This window comes from Rhinolophus ferrumequinum, chromosome 7 (genome assembly GCF_004115265.2).
Source record: "Rhinolophus ferrumequinum isolate MPI-CBG mRhiFer1 chromosome 7, mRhiFer1_v1.p, whole genome shotgun sequence".
Classification (NCBI taxonomy): Eukaryota; Metazoa; Chordata; class Mammalia; order Chiroptera; family Rhinolophidae; genus Rhinolophus; species Rhinolophus ferrumequinum.
Window position 1 is genome coordinate 6,320,423 of NC_046290.1, and position 25,789 is coordinate 6,346,211.

The following is a 25,789-nucleotide window of genomic DNA, read 5'->3' on the forward strand; positions in this document are numbered from 1 at the left end:
CACTCCTTCTAGGACGTTGTTTTCACCTATTAGCATCTCTGACTTTGTTCCTGGACAGGCGGCTGTCCGTATGTCATTGTGATTGTGATTGCCTGCACAAAACATGGGCAAGCGTCAAAACCTGTGGGGTGGACTTCTGCTCCCAAGAAGGGAAGAAACGTACTTTTCCCAGTTCCTTCCACTAAGTACAATGAAAACCCCAGGATGGCATTTTTAGAACAAATATAAGAAGACTCTGAATGGTGAAAAGAAGATGGCAGACACATTACATAAATCTCCAGAGAAGTATGCTAAGTGGGGAAAAAACCCACCTCAAAAGGTTACATATTGTATGATGCACTTATATAACCTTCTCAAGATTATGAAATTTTAGAAATGGAGATTAGTGGCTGCCAGCGATTACAGAGAGGACGGGGGTGGGAGGGAAGTGGGGTGGCTACAAAGGGTGACAGGAAGGATCCTGCCGGATGGGAATTTTCTGGGTCTTAACCGTATCAATATCCATGTGCCAGTTGTGACCCTGTGTTGTAGTTTCACACGATGTCCCCACTGGTGGACACCAAGGAAAGCATGCCGGGCCTTCCTATATCATTTCCTATAACTGCATGTGAGTCTATAGTCAGCTCAGAAGGTTTAATTTGAAAACTTTGTTTTTTCCATTTCAGGTTGGTTGTTAGCAAATTAGGAAAAAACCCTGCAGATGAAGTATTATAGAATAGTTTTTCATCCCTGGGAGCCGAATGACTGTAGGGAGGGATTGCAAAATGGTGTATCAGAAGTGTTTTGGAGTTTTTCCATAGTCAACATCAAAAGTAAGTTAGTTGTCAGAGCTGGATTCACCACGAAACTAATAAAATGTAAGCTTTGGTGTCCCTCACTCAGACAGGACCCTGCCAAGGCCCTGAGATGCACCCCAATAGTACACTCGCATGAGTAAAATTTGCAAAGGTAAAATACAGCCCATATTGGTAAAAAGTTATCTCCTTCTACTCTGAGTTCTCCCGCGTGGCTTCTCCTCACGTCCAGTGCTGCTGGAGTGGCTGTGGGCACGTCGGGACCCTTGTTAGGGGAAGTTGAACAGGAGAAACAGGCCACTTGGTGGGTAGTTCAGGTCTGATGAGGTTCACAGTCACTTCGAAGTTGAACTAAGTCACTGCCGACCATCTGGTTATAGGAATGTGTCAGGTTTTCCCTGCTCCCACTGAGCCAACTCACCCAGCAGCCCGTCACAAAGGTGTAGGGCCAACGGTCACATTCCAAGCAAACGTTATCTATGGGCCCTGTTAGGGACTGAACTCTGCCCCCTGCCCCAAAATCGCAGGTTGTAGCTCTAGCCCCCAGTGTGACTGTCCTGGGGATGGAGCCTTTAAGGAGGCAATTAAGGTTAAGTGAGGTCATAAGGATGCGACCCTAATCCAATAGGACTGGTGTCCTTCTAAGAAGAACAAGAGACACCAAAGATACATGTGCACAGAGAAAAGGCCATGTGAGAACACAGCAAGCAGACAGTGGTCTGCAAGCCGAGGAGAGAGGCCTCAGGAGACAGCAACCCTACTGACACCTTGATCTTGGACGTCCAGTCTCCAGAACTGTGAGAAATACACATCTGTTGTCTCAGCTGCCCTGTCTGTGGTCCTTTGCAGGCAGCTGCAGCAGACTAATACAGCTCCAACCCCCAAACATGGGCTTATGGAGGGAAAAAAGGTTGGAAATGCACAGAGCGGGGAGCTAGTCCAGTTCCTTCCAGTCATCAAAGGAGCAAAACTGCAGCAGAGGGTGCCGTTATCATCAGTCCAAATCCAAATGCAAGTGTTCTCCTGCAGAAAAACTAAAAAATGAAATGTTTACAACGAGAAACAAGCCATACCTTTTTCTGAAAATCACACAGTTTGCTAGAATTCCTCTGTTTTAAGAGGACAAACATGGAACAGCACCTTAAAATGCAAGCGCTACCCTCCTGTCAGTGGGTGGTGTTTTTACACCTTCTAACACGCCAGATGGCTTTTCTGTGTAGCTAGAGCATCCTGTCCCGACAGACTCAGGGGGTCTCTGACAAAAGGCGCAGTGGAGCAGACAGTGAAACAGCCCAGAGAGCCGCGTGTTCCAAGGACAAAACTTCTATTGAACAATAATGAGTCAGTTTGATGACTGTCACGACGTAGCCATCACTAAGTATGCAGCCAAAAATGTAGGGAAAAGAGCATTGAAGAGGTGGGTCGAGCAGTCATTTACCAAAATAACACAAAAGTATTTGTGTTATTTTTTGGCATTTTGGAATATTTGCGGTATTTGAATTTAACAGCTTTTGACTGTAAAATTTGACATCACCAATTTGTAATGTTTTCTAATATTTGTTTATCTCATTCCAAATAATCATGATGAGACTTCACTTTGTGTTTGCAATTTTGTGTTCTTTTTTTTTTAAGCCTCCCTCCCCCATTTTTTTCAACTTTAGGCCCCACGTCACCTAGATCCATTCTGCTGGCTCTACAAGATGACAGACCCAGGTAAGAGCCACCACAGACCAGTGACTTTTAGCTACTCTCAGGAAGGTACATCATCACTGTTCTTGATGGTACAAAGAACAGCACTGGGGGGAAACAAAGACCTTTCCAGTCAAGACAGTGATTGAAAAAGGTCACATTTTGTATTTTTTAAGGAAAATTATAAGCAATTCATCACCTATATTTTTTTCTTCTTAATCTATGAACATGTTCAACATATGGTGAAAATCTAAGTCTAATCTAAAAAGACTCTTTTGGTAATTATAAAGTAAAAGTTTAAAGGGACACTAAGCATTTGTATCAGTTTTATTGGACGGATTTTTTTTTCCTTTGTTACTGATACACAAAATGGTGGTGTGTCTTACAAGTGACGGCACCTCAGATTTGGCCAAATACACAAGTGTGTGTGAAGCAGTTTTAGTCCACACCTTGTGAGTGGTTCCCAACATTTAGTTACCCCAGTCAGGAATCCACACTCTGGGGCAGTCCCCTCATATTAGAAAGAGCCTTTGCAGAAGCCCACAATGCAGAGCCTTCAACTGTCACACGCTGACTCTATCAGAGAGCCTGGTAATTAGCATAAAGGGTGTCAGAAATGATTTTTTGTCAGTGAAGTAGTGGTTTCAAGGTCTGTGAATGTGCTAGGAATATTTCCCAGGCAGCCCTGCCCAGGCAAGAGCAGAGAACAAGAGTCTGGCCAGCAGCCTGACGCCACGCCTACTACCCCATTAAGTCTCGGATTCCACAAAATTGCTAAGGACGCTGTTGTGTGGTCTGACCTTCAGAGAACCTAAGGACAGACAGCGCCTTCCCTGAGCTTCCAAGCACAGGCTTTGTACTCCTTGCTAAACAAAGATTGTTAGGTGGCCGGATTCATTCTGAGACTGCTTTCATCGCCAACACTCGGTAACGAGATTATGGAGAACAGGACTAGAACCTTCAGGCCCCTCTGCTCTTAGGGGGCAACCTATGTCCCCAAAAAGCACCAGACAACTGTGAAGACCTAGCTGACCATCTGCAGCTGGGAACCCACCCCGTTCCTGACCGCCCATAACCACCGTCACGCTCCCGAATGAAAGCCACTTCTCCTAGCCACCCAGGGTGTACTGACTGACTCAGGAGCCAGAACCCAAGCCATGAGTCACCACAATCATGAAAATCCCTCTCCTTGGCACAAATATATGAATAAAGTACTGTGGGCATAGGTTCAGCTTTCAGAAATTCATTAAGTTTTGCCCCAGGTAATTAGTTTATTTGTTCTCTGAAAATGGCCCCAAACGTATCCATTTGGAGTCTCTATTACTAACATATAATGGTTGCTAAGCAACATCAAGCATTGTTATTTCTTCATCTAATTTAAAATTCTCAACTTGCAATAAAGGACTTCAGAGAGAAGTTATTATTTAGGGTGGGCCAAATACCATTTTTCACTGTAGCCCATTCAATTTAGAAAAGAAACTACAGCATCCTGTTTAATCAACATAAAATGATTTGTACAAAGTGTTTAACATCTTCTTGAAATGTAGCTCTCTTCTTTTACTAATCAGATCTACTTAACTTATTTTAAACTTTCCCAAGGAGATTTCCTTTCTCCTTCTATCCTTGCTCTTTCTTCCATTCCCTCAACTTTCAAGCCAATTTATAGATACCGTTCAGCATGGGAACTGGGAGATCTGGAAAGGAAGCTTTGGCCACATAAGACAAACTCGTCCTATCCTGTGATCATCATGGGAAAAGAACTTCAAGTTGTCGTCATCGTTCTAATGAGTCATTGACCCAAAAGTCCAACTTCATTAGAAATAAGATACTTTTAAGATAGAAGCTTTCTGATATGAATGCTGCAAACTTAATCAATTATTTTTCCTAATAATAGTCTGGCTTAGCTTCAAGTATTTGAGGAGAGTGTTGCTGAGGTGTCCTCCCAAAGGACAGAACGTCACATTTTATCATTGGCCCCAAAATATTTCTTGACATTACGATTAACTTCTTGGCAAAACTTGTTGGAAAGGAAATACATTTTCACAAAACAGGCATTTCTTCACAGTGTATTGAAGCATCAAGCAAATAAAGATAGATTAAAATAAACTTTCGCTTATCATGATTGAGTGGAATCTGGAGCAGTCTAGAATAAGAACTCACACATTTAGGCTAATGGAAGAAAAGAACTCTAAAAGCAAATAAATAAGCAAAAATATGTGGGCTGTTTTAAAGGAAATGTAATTTTGTTACTATAACAATATGGAGAAAATCTGATTTTCATAACAGTAAACTCTTCTGGGACAGACAAGATTGATTTTTGTTGACTTAAAACCTTATTAAGCCCCTTGGTTTGTGTGTGTGTGGTAAGGGGAGGTTCCCCAGAGAGTATGTTGAAATTACTATAGAATAGATGGTCAATAAGTCATTGGGGTGGGGGTCAATTTATTCTTGGCTTTGGGGGTTTGTTTTCATAATGGCGGCTGTGACGTTGGGACTGAGGCAACGTGCAACAAGAGAAGCTTTGGAGGAAGAGTCCAGCCGTGTGACGGATGGCATTTACTAAGGTTTGCTGTGGTGTGGGGCCGGCCATCTCTCCCCCAGATTGCAATCAACAACACCCGAGGCCCAGTCTCAGCTGTTCTGTGCTTTCACCCTGTGACCTAGGCTGAGCACACGTACCCTTCCACCCCTCAGCATCCACCTGTAAGACGGGGAGACAATGCCTCGGAATGTGATCATGAGCGTTCAGAGTTCATCCACAACAGGGCAGGCTTCATGGGCTTGTTACCTGAGGGTCACAGGGCTCCATGCTTAGAAGACCCCACATGTGGTTTATTGATGGTCTCATCATCATCTTGAAATTCCTAATCGTTTTGGAGCAAGGAGCCCAGTATTTTCATTTTGGACTGGGCCCCACAAAATCTGTAGCAGGGCCCGAAACACACGAAGTGTTTAGAACAAGTCTGGCCCATGGTCACCGCCAGCTGTTATCTTTACTGCCATTCTCCCGCCGTAAAATTGTAGGAAAATTCCCAGGACTCACACATGATAGTGAAGCTGGTGTTTTGGGGGTGAAGGGGGATAGAGGAGTTGGCCTGGTGCATAAAGTACTAATTTCTGCAATATCCTGCCAATGGGGCAGGGTGAGAAAAGAGGCTGCTCAAGAGATCCAGGCTGTTTCATTTTGGCTTATTTTAGCCTCAAGTTTGGATAGAAGCTACATAAGCTGATAAACATGCATTGATAGAGAGGTCTTTGAGAATCAGATTATTGACCGGCTGATAACATGTGATGAACACATCAATTATTTACACACAGACAGGTATTTGAAGAGTGCAAGAGGTCATTCATTGGAAGGTCCTTTACCTTCTTATTTTGAATATCAGGCCCACCCCTATCTTCTCAGGGCCCAAGGCAAACGTACAATGGACGCTCAAGTACTTAGTATCTAAATACGCACAAGTTATTCATCAAACCAACAAACTTTTGAATAAATGATTTTCTATTCTCCTAGCTTGTCAAATACACCTTCAAATGACCTGGAAGGCCAAGTTTAAGTTTAAAATTTCCTTCATTTCTTGAAGTTGCTCGTGTGTATGTCTGTGGACACCCCCCGCCCTCATATCAAAGCTCCAACCACCCCACCTTCCTGTAACCACCTGAGCCACCCTCAGGGCCTGAGGACAGACGCACCAGTGGGTGGGCCACTCTGCACAGGACAAATCCAAGGGAGACACCAGCACAAACTTGGAATGCGGGATCAGGGCTATTTCGGCAAGGAATTCCAGGGCCTCGATACCCAGCTCCAGGTCTAGAAAGTGGGGTAAGGCGAGAGGTGGCCACTGCCTTTTGGCCACAGACTCTCCACCTGATGAGAAAGAAAATGGCCAGAAAGGAGTCCTAACAGGGGCCCTGTAAGCACAGGCTGAAATCGTCCCTGAAATCTTGGTTATCCTTTGAGTCTGTGTTCTCAAGCGTCAACTTAAATAAAATTGAATTCCATCTGTCTCTCAGCACACATTCACAAATTCCAAATGATTATAGCCTACCGTATAGAGAAATCCACATTTTCTGGAGTCAAATTCATATCCCCATTGCCAATTCCTTGCCATCCCCTTCTCCAATTCCTTCCCACTGCCCAGTTAGCAATCTCCAATCTCCCCCGAACCCCACCCTCCAGCTATTTCCCTCAGGCTCCCCCAAACATTTCAGACGAGCTGCGTATTTACGTACTCCCCATGAGGCAATCTTGGCACCTTCTCTGGAAACAAATGGGTTAATTTATATTATTCTGCCACTAAGATAAAAATACTAGAAATGTATCTCTTATAAATATGAAGGTCACCATAAAAAAGAGAGGGAGAGAGATGGCATCCTGGCAAATGGAGCCCGTGAGCATTCTAAATGTAGCCTTTGTCAGGACGTATGCTGAGAGTTCAGGGACCTTTTAGAAAATCATTTTTCTCATGTTGCCCTTTGTATCTGACAAATATTGATTTGAGTTGTGTTTTGAATAACAATGAAATTAATGCCTCACATAGGAGTTTACTTTTAAAGTTAAACTATTTAACCCCATAGAATGTTGAAAGCACGCTGGACTTACAATTCCAAGGTTGGAGTCCTGCTTTTTAGTAGCCGTGTAAGTCTGGGGCAAACCCCCAATCTGTCTCTCTGTCTCTCTCTCTCTCTTTCTGTGTGTGTGTGTGTCTCTCTCTCTCATTCTCTTCCACATTGTAAAGGATCACACAAGTGGGGAAATGAGAGGTTTAGAAACTCCTTAGATAGTCAAGTCTAATTTAACTCGGGAAAATTGAAAACGTGACGCTGTCATATAACATGCTCAACATCACAGAGATTACTAAAGAAAGTTTAATATAAACCACTGTGAATGGTGGGTGTGGTCATCTCAGGCCCTTTGAGGTCTGAAAGTCAATGCTTTTTAAGAAGACCAAAACATTTCAATAAACCAGCATCTCAGCACAATCATAGGTCTCACTAGTAGATTCTGTTACCAAAAAAAAAAAGTTTGTGGAAAAAATCAGGTCTTTTTCCATTAATTAGGAAATCAACAGAATAATAATAGGAAAAAACTGAGAGATAAACCAATGAGGAAGCAAGGAGAATTGGGTTCTGAGCTCTGTTCCAGAACATTCCAATACCTTGGCCAGGTATCGCCAACCAACCTCAGCAATTTGGCTGTTTATAATCGTCAATGCATTTGAATGGGACCCACACTGACAAAAGACCTTGACTGTTGAGACCAAGATGAGACAAATCTCCCCGTGGAAGGAATCCTAGTGTTTTGTCATAAGGGACAGAACAGAATTTATGGAACGTGTGTATTTCAATGAAAAAATCTGATCAATCACATACTGATAGACCCTAAGCATGTGATAGTATCTTAGCACACATTTCCAGTACACACAGAGCAAAGGAATGTGCCCGTAATTGGTGGGCTGGTATTTTAACATGGGAAAATTACTTCAATTTGTGTTTTTAACTGAGTCCTTCTAAAACCCAGCCTCTCAGAAAAATCTTTAGCCATTCAATGCTAATGGTTTAAAAATTCTGAATTAGTATGGCTATCAGGCATCACTTAAAGAAATTATTTAATTAAGAAAGGTTCATAATATTAAAAACAACTGACCTGTCCACAATGCCACGCATCAGGGACAAAGCTGACCTGTTATACTAGCATGAATTACCGGTAATAGAGCAAGACATTTCTGCAATGCGGACTGTTAGCCCAATGACCTTGTGTCTCTGACGATACCCTTCCGCCTGTAGCGCTCACCTTCCTGCCCTTTAATCTGGCCCCTGCTGGCACACTCCTACTCATTCCTGTCCTCCCACTGAAAGTCTCACCCTCTCCGGGAAGCCTGCCAAGACTGCACCCCTGCTATCAACCCCTTCTCACACTGGACTATAACGCATTTCCCATTAGACTGTGGTAGGTACCCCTATGGCAAGGGCTGTGTCTTGCTTACCATTTTATTCCCAGGGTACAGCAGAAGACTGCCCAGTGAGAGGTCAGGAAACATTTGTTGGGTAAGTACAGAGTGGTAACAATGCTGGTTGCAAGAATGAACATGCTCCAACCTCGCCCCCTTTTTTCCAGTAGAGGAATAGACACTCACCTAAACTAGCTCGTCCAGGGTGTTTATAGAAAGAAGTTTCCTCAAGACTTTTTAGAACCACAGCTTGGAACTAGAAAGTAACTGAGGACTGAGAGCTGTTTCTCTCTCTTCTTTCTCCCTCTCATTCTCTATGCATGCTCCATTTTCCTGCTCCTCACTGAAGACAAACACTCTTCTCTTCCTCTCAAGCCCAGCTCCACATGACCTTCAGTTCTGTTACTTGAAAGCTGTCATGCAGAGCATGAAGATGTCCCAAGGTCATCAACCTTAGAAGCCAATGTGCAAGGTCGCAGAAGGTAGGTACAAGCCACACCGAAGCAATCCTCTAGGCCACCCAGCGGCGGAGAATCAGCTAAAACCTTTTGCATGTTGCTATGGACATAATGATAATGGCCTCTGTCCCAAATTCACAGGGCGAAGCCCTAACCCCCAATCTGATGGTATTTGGAGGTGGGCCTTTGGGAAGCAATTAGGTTTAGATGAGACCATGAAGGTAGATTCCCCATGATGGATTAGTGACCTTGTAAAGTAGAAGCCACTAGCGCTCCCTCTTTCTCTGCCGTGTGAGGACACAGCAAGAAAGCAGCCATGTGCAAGCCAGGAAGAGAGCTCCAACCAGAACCTGGCCACGCCGGCATCCTGATCTCACACTTCCCAGGATCAAGAAGTGGGAGAAATAAATTTCTGTTGTTTAAACCTGTGGTATTTTGTTATAACAGCACGAGTTAATAAGACACATGGCATCTGCCCCCAGTCACCTTCAAGACCACAGATGGCACACCCCAGTAATGGGTTCCCTCCCTCACCTCAGCCTTGATCCAGACTTCAAAGCCACCGCTGGCTCTGTACCTCTGCTCCATGGCGTCATTTGGCAGTTGCCTGATACAGCAAGAGTAAGCCATCAAACACGACCAACATTTTGGTGGTTTCCCTGCCAGGACATGTGTTCAGGGAGTGGAATAACAGGGACTCAGTCTCATAGAAGCACTTGGGCTCTCTGACTGGGGCTGGTGAGAAGCAGAATCTTGGATCTGCCTAGCAGATTCCCAGACCCACAGCTCAGTGTCAGCCTCTATGTTATCCAGCTACAATTATGAGAAACTGAATCTGATTGCTCACTCATTGACCAATGGGGTTACCTCTCCGTGGCCCAATCAGCGATATCCAGGGGTATAGGGTCACTGGATTAAAAAGCAAAAAGCTGCGTGGGCACATCTTCTGTGGAGGGAAGTTTCTGGACAACATAGCAGGGCCTCATTTGGTACTCTGAACATGTGTGGCAAACCCAAAACCAGGTGGTTTTCTAGGCAGGATTCTCCAGCAAAGCATTGACATGTGGAAGGCCAGTCTGCATTCCAGCAGGAGGGAGGGTTCACTAAGCTTTCAGTGATGCTCTCTGCTTCAGTCTTTGGTGGCCATTCCTAGCCATCACCAATATCCCCTTCTCCTCCCACTCTGGCCAGTGGAATACTGCACATGTCCTACCCCTGCATTTGGGGGCTGAGAGACCACGACACTAGCTTCTGACCAGTGGGTTGACTGAGGTCGCAAAGAGCCCCAGTCTCCCTCTCCCTGCTGCTGCCACCTAGAAGTTCATGTATTCCAAATGGCACAGCCAAAATGGCGTAGTCGCCATCACCCTGGGCCCCCGCTGTGTGGGTACAGCCTATGCCCACCACATTGGATATGAAATATGAGTGAGAGTAAACTCTGGTGTTAGCTGTTAGATGTTGGGGTGTTTCTTACTGTAATAAAACCCAGCCTGTGCCAACTAATACACTCAGTTAAATTCCAGGTGCATCAAACTCAGACCAAAGGCCAACAAAAAAGGCTGGCAGAGGGCCTTTGATACATAGAGCCACCTTTCAGAATTAACAGGATTTTTGCTTCTTTCATAGTGGGAAAGATAAAGTAGCATGAATTTTAAGATTATGGAAACTTAATTCAAAGAGAGTTAAATGTACAAAAGCACTTGAGACTCTGCCAATTAGTTTGGGGCTGCAGGAACAAAACATGACTAATCAACCCAGGGCACGCAAGACCACTGCCTCGAACCTTTGTGACAAACAGCATCACAGACCAGTGGTCCAGGCAGCCCCGTAATCTGTCTCAGACAGTGACACAAAACTGTGCCCCCACTTTTCTGCTTTCAACTGCAATTTTTGTAACCTACTTTTCTATTATTTTGTTTCCTATCAGTTTTTACCTTTAAACAACCTATAAGTGTGGTAATTAGGAGCAGTCGAGCAAACCAGTTTGTAAGGGGAAGTTGGATCTGTTCAGAGCGTTGCCCTACCCACTTGAGGTAATTATCCTGACATTCCAATGTCACAACCAGGATTCAGAGCATCCTCCTCACAGCCAGGTCACACCCAGTCACATCCATCGTGTTGCTCGTTACTAATAGTTGTCATTCCAGATACAAACACGTTACCTCGTCAGGAAATGCTGGAGAAATGACGGGCCCTCTTTAACTCAAGTCCACACAAACATGATGGCCGGCCACCGTAGAGCCCAGCAGTTGTCTTTGTTTCACTGCTATATTTGACCTTGGGGACTGTCCTTCAAACTCTATCCCCGTGTCCCAGAAATTGACTCATGGTTCTCCTCCTCCCCCTGTGACCACTCCTTCTTGGTCTCCTTAGTGCGCCCTGACTCTCCACCTCCCCTTAACTGTTGGCCTTCCTTGAGGGCCCATTCTCAGCTCACATGCTCTCCTTGGAGGGTCTTATCTGCCCTCATCTACCAAACACAGACTAGGACACCCAAACCCCTCCCCTGAGCTCCCAATTCATATGCCTTCTGCACCTCTCCACCTGGATATTCCACAGACACTGGGACATGCCCAAACCAAGCTCGTCACTCTCTCCCCAACTCCTTCCTCACTGGTGTCCTCTAGTTTGTTCAGACGATGCCGTGGGTTGCATCTCTGTCCCCACAGCCCCATCTCCAAAAAGGCAGAAAGAATGCTGTTGGAGTATGAAACCCAACCAACAGGCCGGGGAGGAGAGCGATTCGGGACGCAGGCTGAGCCAGACGAGAAGCACCCAAGGGCACACGGAGGGCCACGAACAGATGGCAGCTCAGCTGCCTTCTCCAGCTTTGCTGAGAGCACCTGCAGCCTGCCAGCCAAAGCCACGCAGATCCAGAAAATAGAGGGAAACTTTAGAGGGCGTGCCGGGAGTGGAAGGCAGAGAAAGATGGGGAAAGGGATAGGCGTTGTCCAAAGGGAATTGGATTCCATTTCTGCTGTGCAGATAGTAAGATGAATCATCTTCGCTGTCTCCCCAGAAAAATCTGAAGCCAAATATGCCTTTCTCATTAATGCACGGTCAAATCAGATCTCAGCGGGGGACGCCTAGAAACACCAAGTCCTGCTTCAGGGTCAGCTTGGGTGAGACCAAAGTCACCCCACAGGTCCTGTGTCACCAAGAAAGACAATTATAAGGAATATGGAGGTCTTGGCACTAGAATTCTCACCTGCAGAAGTCAAATAAGCCTGGGGAGTAAAAAGGCGCTCTCCCCATGTTGATTCTCTCTTTGCTCTTAGATTTTATTTGATTTCCTAGGAGACCTGAGGGCATTGCTTTAAGATGCTGAAAGCCCTGTGGTCCTGTGTTGTAATTAGTTTCAGCCAACAGCAAAAAGCACCTTTGTCTTATTTCTGAAAAGTCAAAGACAATCGATGCACTTTACACATTCTACCTCCCCTGGCTGATCAGAAGGTCAGCCGGCAAGAAATTCTCCACCCTGGGGACTGTGGAAATCCTGAGGACCACGAAGACAGCAAACCCCAAGCTGCCTTCCCCTGAATTCCTCTGAGAAGCTATAAAAGGTGAACCCAAGGGCACTGGCCAAACCTGGCAGCAATGTTCCTGGTTAACATGCAAATGCAGGAGCTAGGACCCAGGCGGAACTCACACACACATTTCTGAGTTAGTGCCTTTTCTTAGCCTGGGGCCCCACTATTAAAAACGAATATATTAATTGGATCACAGCCAGACTTTTTAACCAAGTGTTTCCGATTTGCACTTTAATAAACTCCTGCCACGGTGACTAGTTAATGAAAACTAGAGCGTTAAGGCCCTGCTCAAACACCCCCTGCCAGCCTCCTGGGGCTGGTTATCGATAGCCAATTTTACACGTCAGGCCTTTCATTTTGGAAAGCCTCAAGACTGCACATGGTTCACCATGCATGAATTATTACTACAAAGTGATTTTAAGTCTGCTTAAAAGTTACAGCCCTGGTTAAGTCCAAAACGGAATACGATTTTCATATTACTGCTTCCAGAATAAGGTCAAAGCACCCAGGTATCCCCATCAAATAAAACAGTGGCCCAGAGCAGGGTGAAAGCAGAGCACACACTTGGGTGGCTATTGGGCGCTTGTGAAGAAACTTACCTTTGTGCCATTTTTGTATAATCGCCAGGTAAGAAAAACAGCAAAACGTGAGAGGAGCAGAAGCAGGCCACACCTGGGCATTCATTTCAGGAAACCGAACACAGGCTTTAGTGCCACTCATCCTGGTTGGAGGAGCAAATGTTAAAGTCCAGAATAATTGGGAGCCTATGGCTAGGGTTTCCAGGTGGAAACTCCCGCCCATTCTCAGGAATTTTTTTTGCTTTCCCATTCCTGAATCCTGATAAGAGTTGGTCAGGAAATCGGGAAAATCGGCTCCTTGAACTCAGTAAAACCCACAATGGGAAATAAACGTACTACTCACAATGTATCTCTTAGACATTTTTCCTATTTATCGCTAGGCCCGCCCATTCTCAGGAGATTTTTTCACTTTTCCGTTTCCGAATCCTGAGAAAAGTTGGTCAGGAAATCGGGAAAATCAGCTCCTTGAACCCAGGCGGTTGGTAGTATTGGCCGTCACTTTGTGGAAATGATTCATCGTGGAGAACAGAAAACAGTTTACATCTCAGGCTTTGGGAACAGGAAAGTGAAAAAAATTGCTCAGAACAGGTGGGAATTCCCATCTGGAAACCCCACTTATGGCATCCCCAGGGGAGTCCTGAGGCCTCAGAGCTGTATGGTGAAAAGCCCAGCCCTGTGGAATCACTACCCCATGGTGCATGGGCAGTGTCATCTCTGTCCCCAGTTGTTACCCCAACACAGGGATGAAGACGGACACACCTCCCCAAAGGTGTGCTTGGGACCCCAGTTAATTTAAACCAACAGATTCAGCCCACAGTAATTTGTGCTAAAACATTTCAGGTGACTGACTGTGGTAAAGTGGATGCGACTTAATAGTGCCGATGAGTTACTGCCTTCCACCTTGTCCAAAAGCCCTTCACCTGACTTGCCATGCTCTGCGTGACCTGGCCCAGACCTCCCCAGCTAGCTTTATTTCTAGTGAAAACCGATCTCCCAGCTGTCCTCCCACAAACGTCCTCTCTCTTTTCCTGCTGCCCCTTCCTAGGAGCCCATCGCTCACCATCCATGCGGTCAAACCATCTCACATTCCCCCACCACAGTTCTCAGGACTATCAGAACCGAGGCCTAGGGAGATGCATTTTGCACGCTCCTCATTGGCAGACACGGCTCACGGCTCCTAATTAATTACCCTCCTCCAGGAAGCTCCCTCATTGTCCACACCATCGTTTCCTGGCTGCAGGCCATGGCCCATGAGGACAGAGGTCGAAAACAATTTAGAGAGTTTAGAGTGAGATGAGCATTTTTAATGAGTTAGAACAGAATTAGAAGCATCAGAAATCACTGCAGCTTCCTTAGTCAGTACCATCTCCTCATGCTTTTCCCCCGGTTGATACACACCCACCCACACACTTGCAGGATCACAATGGAACAGGGTGGAATGCTTCTGCTTCTCTCCCCTGCATTTCTCCCAGGGCCTTCAGGCAAATAGTTCTTATTATAGAAATGCTAATTGTCTAGAAGATTTCTGCAAAAACAGCCTCCTGAATAGGTGGGAAAATAATATGCAAAGCCATGACTGTTTATCAAAGATTTACAGAAATCTCAGGACAGGGTGCAGATCAGCAGGGTCACCAACAGCAAGAACTCACTGGGAACAAAGAAACTGGGAGGTTTCCCCAGTCTTCCATGGATCTCACCTCTTGCCCCGTACATGCTCTCTTCCCTTGACACAAAAGAAGCCTGAATTCTGGGCTCTCTGAAGATGGATTTGAGGCACAATTAGGTCCTCCAACTTCTCAGTTGTTGCCTTCTTCACCAATAAACCTTTCCTTATTCCAAACCCTGACATTTTGAGTTCTGGCTTTTTGAAGCATGGGGCACAGGGACCTTGAACTGGTAACAACAATGTGAAATGGAATCCTTAGAGTGGGTTGTTGTTATAAAAAAATGGAAAAGAGTGACCTAACCCAATAGTCTCCAACCATTTTTTATCTCATACTCCATCTTTTTTTGAAAAATTTTAAAACTGAACTCTCAATATATTTATAAACATCAATTATATTTATATATTTATTATGTATATACATGTGCTACCACACTGTATATGATGTACCTTATAAACATACTCAAAAATGGTAACCCAAGATTTCATGGAAACTGGAGAATCATCCAGCCACCTCCAAGGATGACACACCCAAAAGGAAGACTGGGCAGGCACCAGAGCCCTGCTACAGCGAATCCTGCTCTGTAGGGTCAGCCCCTGCGTAACAGCTCCTTCACTGTTGTCACAGCCAATCCTCACAACCAATCAGCCTGAGGGTCAATCCCTCTCACTGATGTGCAAAGAGCAACCAAGTCTCAACTACAACAGGAGGGCACACACAACCCACACAAGGGACACACCTGGAACACCCAGCTCTGCTGACCAGGGAGACTGCACCCCTGGGCCTCACAGGACACCAACTACATAGGGTCACTCTACTAAGACCAGAAGGCATAGCAGCTCTACCTAGTACATAGAAACAAACACAGGGAGGCAGCCAAACTGGGGAGACAAAGAAATATTTCCCAAATAAAAGAACAGGACACAATTCCAGAAAAAGAACTAAACAAAATGGAGACAAACAATTTACCAAATGCAGAGTTCCAAACATTGGTTATAAGGATGATTCAATGATTTCAGGGAGAAATTCAACAAAGAGATAGAAAACAAAATGGAGATAGAAACCATAAAAAAGAACCAGTCAGAAGTGAAGAATACAATAACTGAAATGAAGAATGCACTCGAAGGAATCACCAGCAAATTAGATGAAGCAGAGGATAGAATCAGCAATTTAGGAGATAAGGTAGCAGAAAAACCGCAATCCGAACAGCAAAAAGAAAAAGAAAATCTGAAAAAAATGAGGAGAGTTTAAGGGGACACTGGAACAACATCAAACATACCAACATTCTCATCAGAGGGGTACCAGAAGGAGAAGAGAGAGAGCAAAGAATTGAAAACTTATTTGAAGAAATAATGACTGAAAATTTCTTTAACTTGGTGAAGAAAAAAGATGTACAAGACCAGGAAGTGCACAGAATCTCAAACAAGATGATCCCAAACAGGGCTACACAAAAACACATCACAATTAAAGTGCCAAAGTTTAAAGACAGAAAGAATCTTAAAAGCAGCAAGAGAAAAGCAGTTAGTTGCCTACAACAGAGCTCCCATAAGACTATCAGCTGATTTCTCAACAGAAACTTTGCACCCCAGAAGGAAATGGCGCAAAATATTCAACGTGATTAAAAGGAAGGACCTACGAGGTTTGACAATGAAGTTCGTGAACTTGCCACTGTGCACTTACATTGGCAGCACTGTACAAACAGCTCAGTAAGGTTTCATAACCTTGATATATCAGTGTCTCACAGCTGTGTTCGTGTCGATGTGTGGTAATGTCTTGCTGAGTGGCGTTCAATATTGTTGTTGCATGTTTTTGTGTGCCATCTAGAGAATATCTGAGCTAAATTAGAGCAATAAATAAACATTACATTTCTTGTTAAACTTGGCAAGAATGAGAGTGAACTCAGGAATATATTAATCCAAGTTTATGGGGATAATGACATAAAGAAAACAGCAGTGTACAAATGGATTAAACGTTTTTCTGAGGGGAGAAAATTCTTCACTGATGAAGAGAGGTCAGGGCAGACAGTAATAAGCAGAACTGACAAAAACATTGCAAAAGTTCATCAAATTGTGTGTCAAAATCATTGGCTGACTGTGAAAAGCATAGCAGACCAAATAAACACCTATAGAGAAACAGTTATGAAAATCTTAACTGAAAATCTTGGCGTGAGAAAGGTGTGTGCAAAAATTGTCCTGAAGGAGCTCACCGATGAACAAAAGCAAAGGGAGCTTTTAGCCAGTAAACAAATAACTGTATTGGAACACCCTCCCTACTGATCTGGCCCCCAATGACTTCTTTCTTTACCCAAAGATAAAGGAAATATTGAAAGGAACACATTTTGATGACATTCAGGACTTCAAGGGTAATATGACAACAGCTCTGATGGCCATTCCAGAAAGAGTTCCAACATTGCTTTGAAGGGTGGACTAGGTGCTGGCATTGGTGCATAGCTTCCCAAGGGGAGTATTTCAAAGGTGACTGTAGTGATATTCAGCAATGAGGTATGTAGCACTTTCTCTAGGATGAGTTCGTGAAGTTAATTGTCAGACCTCATATACGATGGAGTATTACTCAGAGGTAAAAAAGAATGAAATCTTACCATCTGTGACAATATGGATGGACCTAGACGGTATTGTGCTGATTTTAGTAAGTCAGACAGCGAAAGGCAAATGTCATATGATTTCACTTGTAAGTGGAATCTAAAGAACAAAATAAACAAACAAAACAGATACAAACTCATAGATACAGCAAACATTTTGATGGCTGCCAGCTGGGAGGGAGATTGGGGATGGGTGAAAAAGGGGAAGAGATTAAGAAGTACAAATTTGTTGTTACACAGTAGTCATGGGGATGTAGGGTATAGCATAAAGATATAGTCAATAATATTGTAATAACTATTACTGTAATAACTATGCATGGTGTCAGATGTGTACTAGATCTATTGGGGTGATAGTTGGGAAGGAGTAGGGGGCAGGGTGAAAAAGGTGAAGGGATTAAGAAGTAGAAACTGGTAGTTATAAAATAGTCACGGGGATGTAAAGTAAAACAGGGAATGTAATCAATAATATGGTAATATTATAACTACGTACAGTGCCAGGTGGGTGCTAGACTTGTCAGGGTATCACTTCTTACATTACATAAATGTCTAACCACTAAGCTATACACCTAAAATTAAAATAATACCAAATGTCATAAAAATAAATAAAAATGTATAATGGACACACAGAAAAAAGATTTCATGAAAAAATAAATAGAAATGTTTCTTCTCACACTTTCTGCCTGTGTCTATTCCGATAACCCTAGGTATAGAGAACCTGTCCCCTTGGGCAGGAGGTGACAGATCCTCACTAATTTCTCACCTTTCAGTATTCCTCCAGTTCTCCACTATCACAAAATCCTGTACTCAGAAGATGGGATTCCTCCTCACACAACCCTCAAAATCTGGTGAAACTGACATACTAACGTGTTGATGTAGCACAGGACGGAAAGTGCTGGAACACAAAGGTGAGAAAATGTGGTGGCATTCCAGAGAAGAGAGCTGATCAGTGTTCCTGAAAGGGAAGGAAGACCTGATACAGACAGTGACTTGTGAGCTGGCTGGTGAAGGTGGAGTGGGTGACACCAGGCTGCAAGGAGGAGAGATGACTCACTGGACAACAGGAGACAACGTTCGCAGCTCTTCCTGTCCCTTACAGTCACCTGGCACTTGTTTTAAGGTCCCTGATCTCCTCCTCCCGGAGTCCGACTTGGTAGACCTGGGGCCAGAATGATCCATGGTTTGCAAGACACTCCCACCCCTTCCTTCTGCACCCCCACAACAAGGCAACCAGGCAGGGAGGGGCTTCCCAGCCTTTCAGCATCAGCTAACGGTGGGTTACAAACTCCCAGGTTCTCCGCACACGGCATAGCCCAAGGGAGGAGCCAGCAATCAGTCATGAAAAAAAAAATTATTTTTACATCAATATAGTTCAGCTTTGCACCTATTACACTCTAGAGGGAAAAGGCTTCATACCCCAAAATGCTATTCAGCTTGATTCCCTTTGTAGAAAAGGTTTGTTCATTATGTCTCCATTTACCAACCGTGCCTCCTTTGGGGAAAACTCCTCTCACACCTTCTGCGGTTCTCACACCCACTCCGGGACGGAGGATTGGACCCAAGCCTAAGGTAATCAACAGAATATTGCAACCCTCAAGCTACAACGATTGATTCTGAGGGTAGAAATCCACACAGAAAATCAGAACTAAGGAGCTTTGGGTTGGGATTGCTTGTGGAGAGACTCATTCTCTTTCCCTCCCCATCTCCACCCTGCCCCCAAACCTGGGATGAGGCGGGGATCACCGAAGTCACTCGGGTGATCCCACCTCTCACCGCCATGGGGTGGGGGAGGGGCCTTTCTGGGACAGAATTCACACAGAGGAGGTTGAACTTGTCCCTGGATAGAGCAGCCAGGACGTGGGAACAATGTGGGAGCCCTGGAGCCCCGTCCCCCTTTCCCACTACATAAGCAAAAAGCTTCACGTTTTTATTTTGGCCAATTAGAGCAACATTTATTATTACTTGCAACACAAGTGTGCACCCGACACCTCTCCCACCTCCAAGATACACTGTCAGGTGACTGCAGGCTCCTAACTCCTCCAACATCAATGCACTAGTCAATTTTTATTGATTAAATGAGCAGACACTTCTTTTCCAAAGCAGAAAAACACAAGTTGCAACAGAATTTCTTTTCCAAAGAGCAATGTGGATATGATGGCAATGCACCATACATGATCACATGTCAAAATAAAGCCATTTTCCTTCAACATCTAAAAGAGAAATAAAAAAACATCAACAGCCAAAATATATTTGATCTTATAACACAATATGCATGATACATTGTGGTTATAAGATATTCCCTTGAGCCTTAATAATCCCCTGATTCTATAATTTTCTAGATTCTCTTCCAAAACCCAAGTGTAAAATGCATATTAAGGGCTCATAACAATTGAGTTAAGTTCAGTTAAACATACATGTATTCAACAGTTAGTCAGTTAACGGGGGTGGCACACCTCCACGTACAGAGCCCCATGTCAGGCCCTAGATTCACAGGGCAGATGGGAGATGCCTTCAAAGCTATAATGAACCCGGGCTAGATAACACGAGTAGAAGAGAGGATACAGTAAGTCCTCACTCGACGTCATTGATAGGCTCTTGGAAACTGTGACTTTAAGTGAAATGACAAAACCATTTTACCATAAGCTAGTTGATATGAACAAGACTTGAGTTCCTACGGCATAGTTCTGGTCACAAAAACATCACCAAACTTCTGAATAAAGACCCAGAACATTTCCAATACTGAACACTGAAATAAATGTGAGATATAAATATATTTAAGAAAGAATAAGTTCCTTTTTGTCCGGAACCTCCATCTTCTAGTAATTCACCAAAATGACCAACACAAAGGACATAGGAAAGGCCCCACTCTATGTCCTCTTGGCCTTTTAGAAAACATGGAGTTGTTCCTTTGGCACATACATGCGAATGTGCAAGGAAGGTGCTATTGTGTTCAAGGAAGGTGTCTTGAACAGGACCTCAAGGGAATGGGCCCTGTTCAAAAAGGCATGCCCCCCAAAGGTCACCACGGCACAACGGGAAGGGTCTACAGTGTCACTCAGCAGGCGGTTGGCATTGTTGTAAGCAATCAAGTTCAGGGCAAGATTCTTGCCAAGAGAATTAATGTTTGTATTGAGCATATTAAGCACTCTCTGAGATGCTTCCTGAAATGGATGAAGGAAAATGATCAGAAAAAGAAGGAAGCCAAAGAGAAACGTACCTGGATTCAACGGAAGCACCAGCCTGCCCATCCCCCCTACCCCCTGCAGAGAAGCACACTTTTGAGCACCCATGGAAAGGAGCCTGAGCTGCTGGATTCGTGGCATGATAGGTGTAAAAAAATAAAAGCCCTTTAGTGATAAATTTTTTTTTTTAAAGATTAATAAAAAGGAGTAAGATAATTCTTTTCCAACCCACTTATTCCAGTTCAGGGTCGCAGGTGGCTGGAGCCTATTTCACAGCTCAGGGCACAAGGCAGGACCCGCTCTGGACAGGACGCCCGCCACCACAGGGCCACTCACATCCACGCTCACTCAGACTGGGACAATTTAGACCCTCCAATTCACCTCAGACCACATCTTTGGGATGTGGGAGGAAACCGGTGTCCCTGGAGAAAACTCAAACAGACATGGGGCGAACGCACAAACCCCACAGAGACAGTGGCCCCAGCCAGAAATCTTTTCTCATTTTCTCATCAATGTTATAATAAAATGACACTGAAAAAAAATGGCTTTATTCAAGGACCTACGACATGACAAATTGTTCTAGGTGTTCATAGAAAGGAATTCTGTCCTGTCAGCAAGATTACCCTCGAGTCCTCTGAGATCCTTTCCAACTGAATTTTTAAATACCACTAAAAATGTTTCTAGTTCTTATTTTGTTAAGTTCTATAAAACTGGGGGGAATTATAACCGAAAAAAATTAAAAGTTAGAAACTCCTGACCTTGTCATATAATATAATATATTATATTAGGATTCTTTGGTTGCAATTGACATAACCCCAGTTAGAAAAGGCTAGACAAAAGGGGGAGGCCCATTGGCTCATGTTAAGCACCCTTTCCTTGTCAAAGGTGGGGAGGGATGGAACCAGGGACTCAAATGGTTTTGGGGACTCTCTTTCTATCTTGTTCCCCACAAATGAACTTTATTATCTCAGAGGAGCTGAGTCCTCAGGTTGGAAGCAGAGCTGCCAGCTACCCTGGACTTACATCTTCACAGTTTTGTGGCCAGAAAGACTCCATTTCAAGTCCAAATCTGCCAGGGAAGCACTGATTGGTCAGCTGAGGTTAAGTGTTGGATGACCAATAATTCCAGTCTGCCTGGAACTGAGTGAGGAGGTTCCTGGGATGTGGGACTTTCAATTTGGAAACTGGAAAAGTCTGAGCAAACCAGAACAGGTGTAATCCTCCAGACCAATGATTGTAGCTAGCGAGGTGAGGTACACTCGAATTTAACTCAAAATGCCTACCCTTTAACGGATCGTTGTTGCCAGGAAGTTGGGAGCCACACAGGACCCATACAGACCTGATGGTGGGAATTGGGGAAAGAGTGACATCCATCACAAAGCGGTGGCTTAGAAACGACCACCAAAACATTACTGGGAATTAGGCAGGTGCCCCAACCTGTTTCTATCATACATACCTCATAATTTGGATAAGTGATACCTGAAACAATTCCAATCAAAGAAACTTACCTTGCAATTTTAATTCTCTAGGATGAGTCTTATTCCATTACTGCTTCAGTGTAACAGATGCTACCCTAGTGAACCCCAATAGTTAATACACAGCTTAAACCACTTCCAGATCCAAGAAATCTAATTCATTTCTTAGAAACTATCCCAGTAAGTACTACATTAATCACTTGTCATGTCTTCAAAACTACTATACTCTGTCAAAACATATCGTGCAGTTTGACGTTAAACAGTCTGAAGCATTTATAACAATGTAATGTATGCATTGCTGTCAAGCTGCGTATTCACCTTCTAGCAATTTGCTTTTCTTGAGAACTTAGTTTCCCCTCCATGTGCTTTAGAATTGCTTGAATTCTTTAGCTCATTCTTTCAGGAAACGGAATTAATATTTAAAGGCAGAAACAGTGTAATTTCAAGAATGTCTCAGTAATAACCAGAGTTTCCATAACATAAATTATCCTATCCTTTTAGTAGTCCTATTTCCTTTACCAAGTCACACAATCAAGACAAGCTGAGGGGGAAAAGGGAACTTGAATCATATTTAAATCTCGGAGGAAGAGTTAGGCTTGTTGAGCCAAGATGCAAAGTCAACAAACGCAAACACACATGGACATTTCTAGGCTGCCTTCGGTTGCCTGTGCTTTTAAGAAAATAGATTCAATGTCACATGTGCAAAATGGTATCGTATAGAGAAACATCTTGGGTTACAAAGCCACAAAATCAAAGAATCTCACGACTGTCCCACTCTTAGAATTTCTCCTCACTACCTTTGTCTTAGTTGCACAAATGATTTGAGTTTTCCAGCTAGAAAGTAGTCACTCCGGAACCACGTATGGTCTCTAGAAACATCTGTATGGACCCAGGCCACAGGCAGATGAGCTGGCAGGCAGTCAAGGTCTCCCAGCTCCATGGGAACACTACTGCTTATCAGACAGCCAGTTCTGTACATTGGCCAGCAGTCAAGGTCTCCTGGCTTCTCAGGATGCTGTGTGCATGAGAGCCGGCCTGCAGGGCCTGCCAGATGATTTCTCCCAAGGAACGCTCTTTGTCTTGCTGGACCTATCTAATCTTGCTTCTTCTCCATCTGGGGGCGGATCACTACCCCTCTGTCCTGCAGCCACCAGAGACTCGCCGGTCAGTAAGTCTCAATTACCCTGTCTCTCACTCAGCCACCCGGTGTGTTCTTTGGGCTTTCGGCTTCTCCGGCACAAATCTTGGATCCACTCTGACCCAGTCGGAACAACATCCTGACCTCTCAGCATGAAGGATCTTTCTTCCTTGATTCAGCTGATTCAGTTTGGTATTTCTCCAAAGGATATTTAATAGAAAAATAAGGGCAAATAAAGCTGTAAAAACTATAAAAGGATAAATGTGGATATGTTCGCAGAGTATAGAAGCTTTGTTCTGAGGTTACTGAAATAAGACAGATCTTACTTTCCCCTGAGCAAAACAGCGCGTCCTCGTCCTCAAGCCAAGGTGACTTGGAAGGTGAGCCAACTCTTCTCCCCCTCGTAGGAGAGCCAGGTTCCAGGAGCTCCCTCACCCTATCTTATCTGTTTCCCAGCATCTTCACGAAAATTGCACCACATCAAGTGTAACAGAAACTGGAAGAGCGATTTGGGGAGAAAGCACGTCCTGGGGAATGGACAAGAAGATTTAGAAGTGGAAAGTCCTGGAAAGGAAGTAAAGGAGAGACAACAGGTGGTGCTCGGCATAAAGGAGAGTAGAACAATGACATCTTGGTGGTCACATTAAGGGGGTGCAGAGGAACCCCCTCAGCCATGCAGAAGTGGCACATCCACTGAGTCCGGGAGGGGAAGAGTCTGTCTCATAGCACAGGCTCTGTTGCCTTAGGTATGACTTTGCCCCCTCATGAATAAACTGATGGAGTGCCCCTTAAACCATGAAATATGTTACCTCGTTTTTAAAGGACTCGTTTGTTGGAATCCCTGAAATTGAAAGCAAACTGAGGCAGGACACAGAGAAAGGATTTATCGCAAGTGTGCCACAGAGCACTTTGAAGCCATGCCCTTCAAGACTTAATTTTAAGGACCCCCCCAAAAATGACATACTAAAATGAAACATCATATGGTATTTTTATTGTGTATAATAATACATGTATAGTTATCTTAAGGCTATTCACTCAGCACTATTCACTTAGGCTATTCACTTGTCAAATTTCCCCCTTCCCCACTTATTAGGATGCATGTGATGTAGAGCCCAGATAATTATCTGAATAACAACTGAGATAATTGTTTCAGGTTTTGTTTTGTTTCCATAACCCAAGTAACTATGTTAATGATTGTTACAGGTTGAATCGTAGCCCCCCAAAAGATAACCACAACATAATCCATGGAAGCTATGTGTGTTACCTTAAATGAAAAAAGAATTGCTTTGCAGAGATGATCTAGTTAAGGATCTTGAAACGGGGAGGTTAGCCTGCATTACCGATGTGGGCTCTACAGCACACGTATCCTAATAAGTGGGGAAGGGGGAAATTTGACACTAACACACAGAGAAGTCGATGTGACCATAGAGACAGAGAGTGGAGTGGTCCAGCCACAAGCCAAGGAATGCCACCACCACCGAAAGCTGGAAGAAGCAGGGAATAGAGTCTCCCTCTAAACCTCTTGAGAGAGCCCAGCTCTGCCAACACCTTGATTTCAGTCCAGTGATGCTGATTTCCAATGCCTGACCTTCAGAACTGTGAGAAAATAAATTTCTGTTGATACAAGTTACCAACTTGTGGCAATTTGTTACAGCAGCTGCAAGAAATTCACACAATAATGCTAGGAATCAATATTTCCAGGGCAACAGGAAAGACGTACGAGTATAAAAATCAAGGAAACTAAGTAGACATACTATGATTAAAATTAAGTTGAAACTATCAATATGAACTCGTGGGTTTTTAAAATAAGATGCTAGAATGAATCTAAGATTCACCTTTTTGTTACACTTTAGAATCTCTGAAATCAGGGTTTATTTTTGGGATGAAGCAAAAGCAGTTTTAAGAGGGAAATTTGTATCATTACAGGCCTATCTCAAGAAACGAGAAAAATCCCAGATAAATAACCTCACGTTACACCTTTAAGAACTAGAAAAAAGAAAAACAAATGAAACCCAAAGTCATCAGAAGGAAGGAAATAATAAAAATCAGAGCAGAACTAAATGAAATAAAGAACAAAAAGACAATAGAAAAAAATTAATGCAACAAAGAGCTTGTTCTTTGAAAAGATTAATAAAATTGAAAAACCCTTGGCTAGACTCACTAAGATAAAAAGAGAAAAGACACTAATAAACAAAGTCAGAAATGAAAGAGGGGAAGTTAGCACGGATGCCACAAAAATACAAAGGATCATCCAAGAATACTACGGAGGACTATATGCCACCAAATTCAATAACCTAGAAGAAATGGACAAGTTCTTAGACACACATAGCCTTCCTAGACTGAATCATGAAGAACTGGAAAATCTAAACAGACCAATTACCAGTAAAGAAATTGAATCAGTCATCCAAAACCTTCCCAAAAGCAAAAGTCTGGGCGGAACCAGTGAATTCACTAGTGAATTCTACCAGACATTCCAAGAGGATCTAATACCTCTTCCACTCAAACTCTTCCAAAAAATTGAAGAAGAGACAATACTCCCTAACTCATTTTATGAGGCCAACATTACTCTGATACAAAAACCTGGTAAGGACAACACAAAAAAGAAAACTACAGACCAACATCTCTAATGAATACAGATACAAAAACCCTAAACAAAATTCTAGCAAATCGAATACAACAATGCATTAAAAAGATTATTCATCACGACCAAGTGGGGTTCATCCCAGGGGCACAA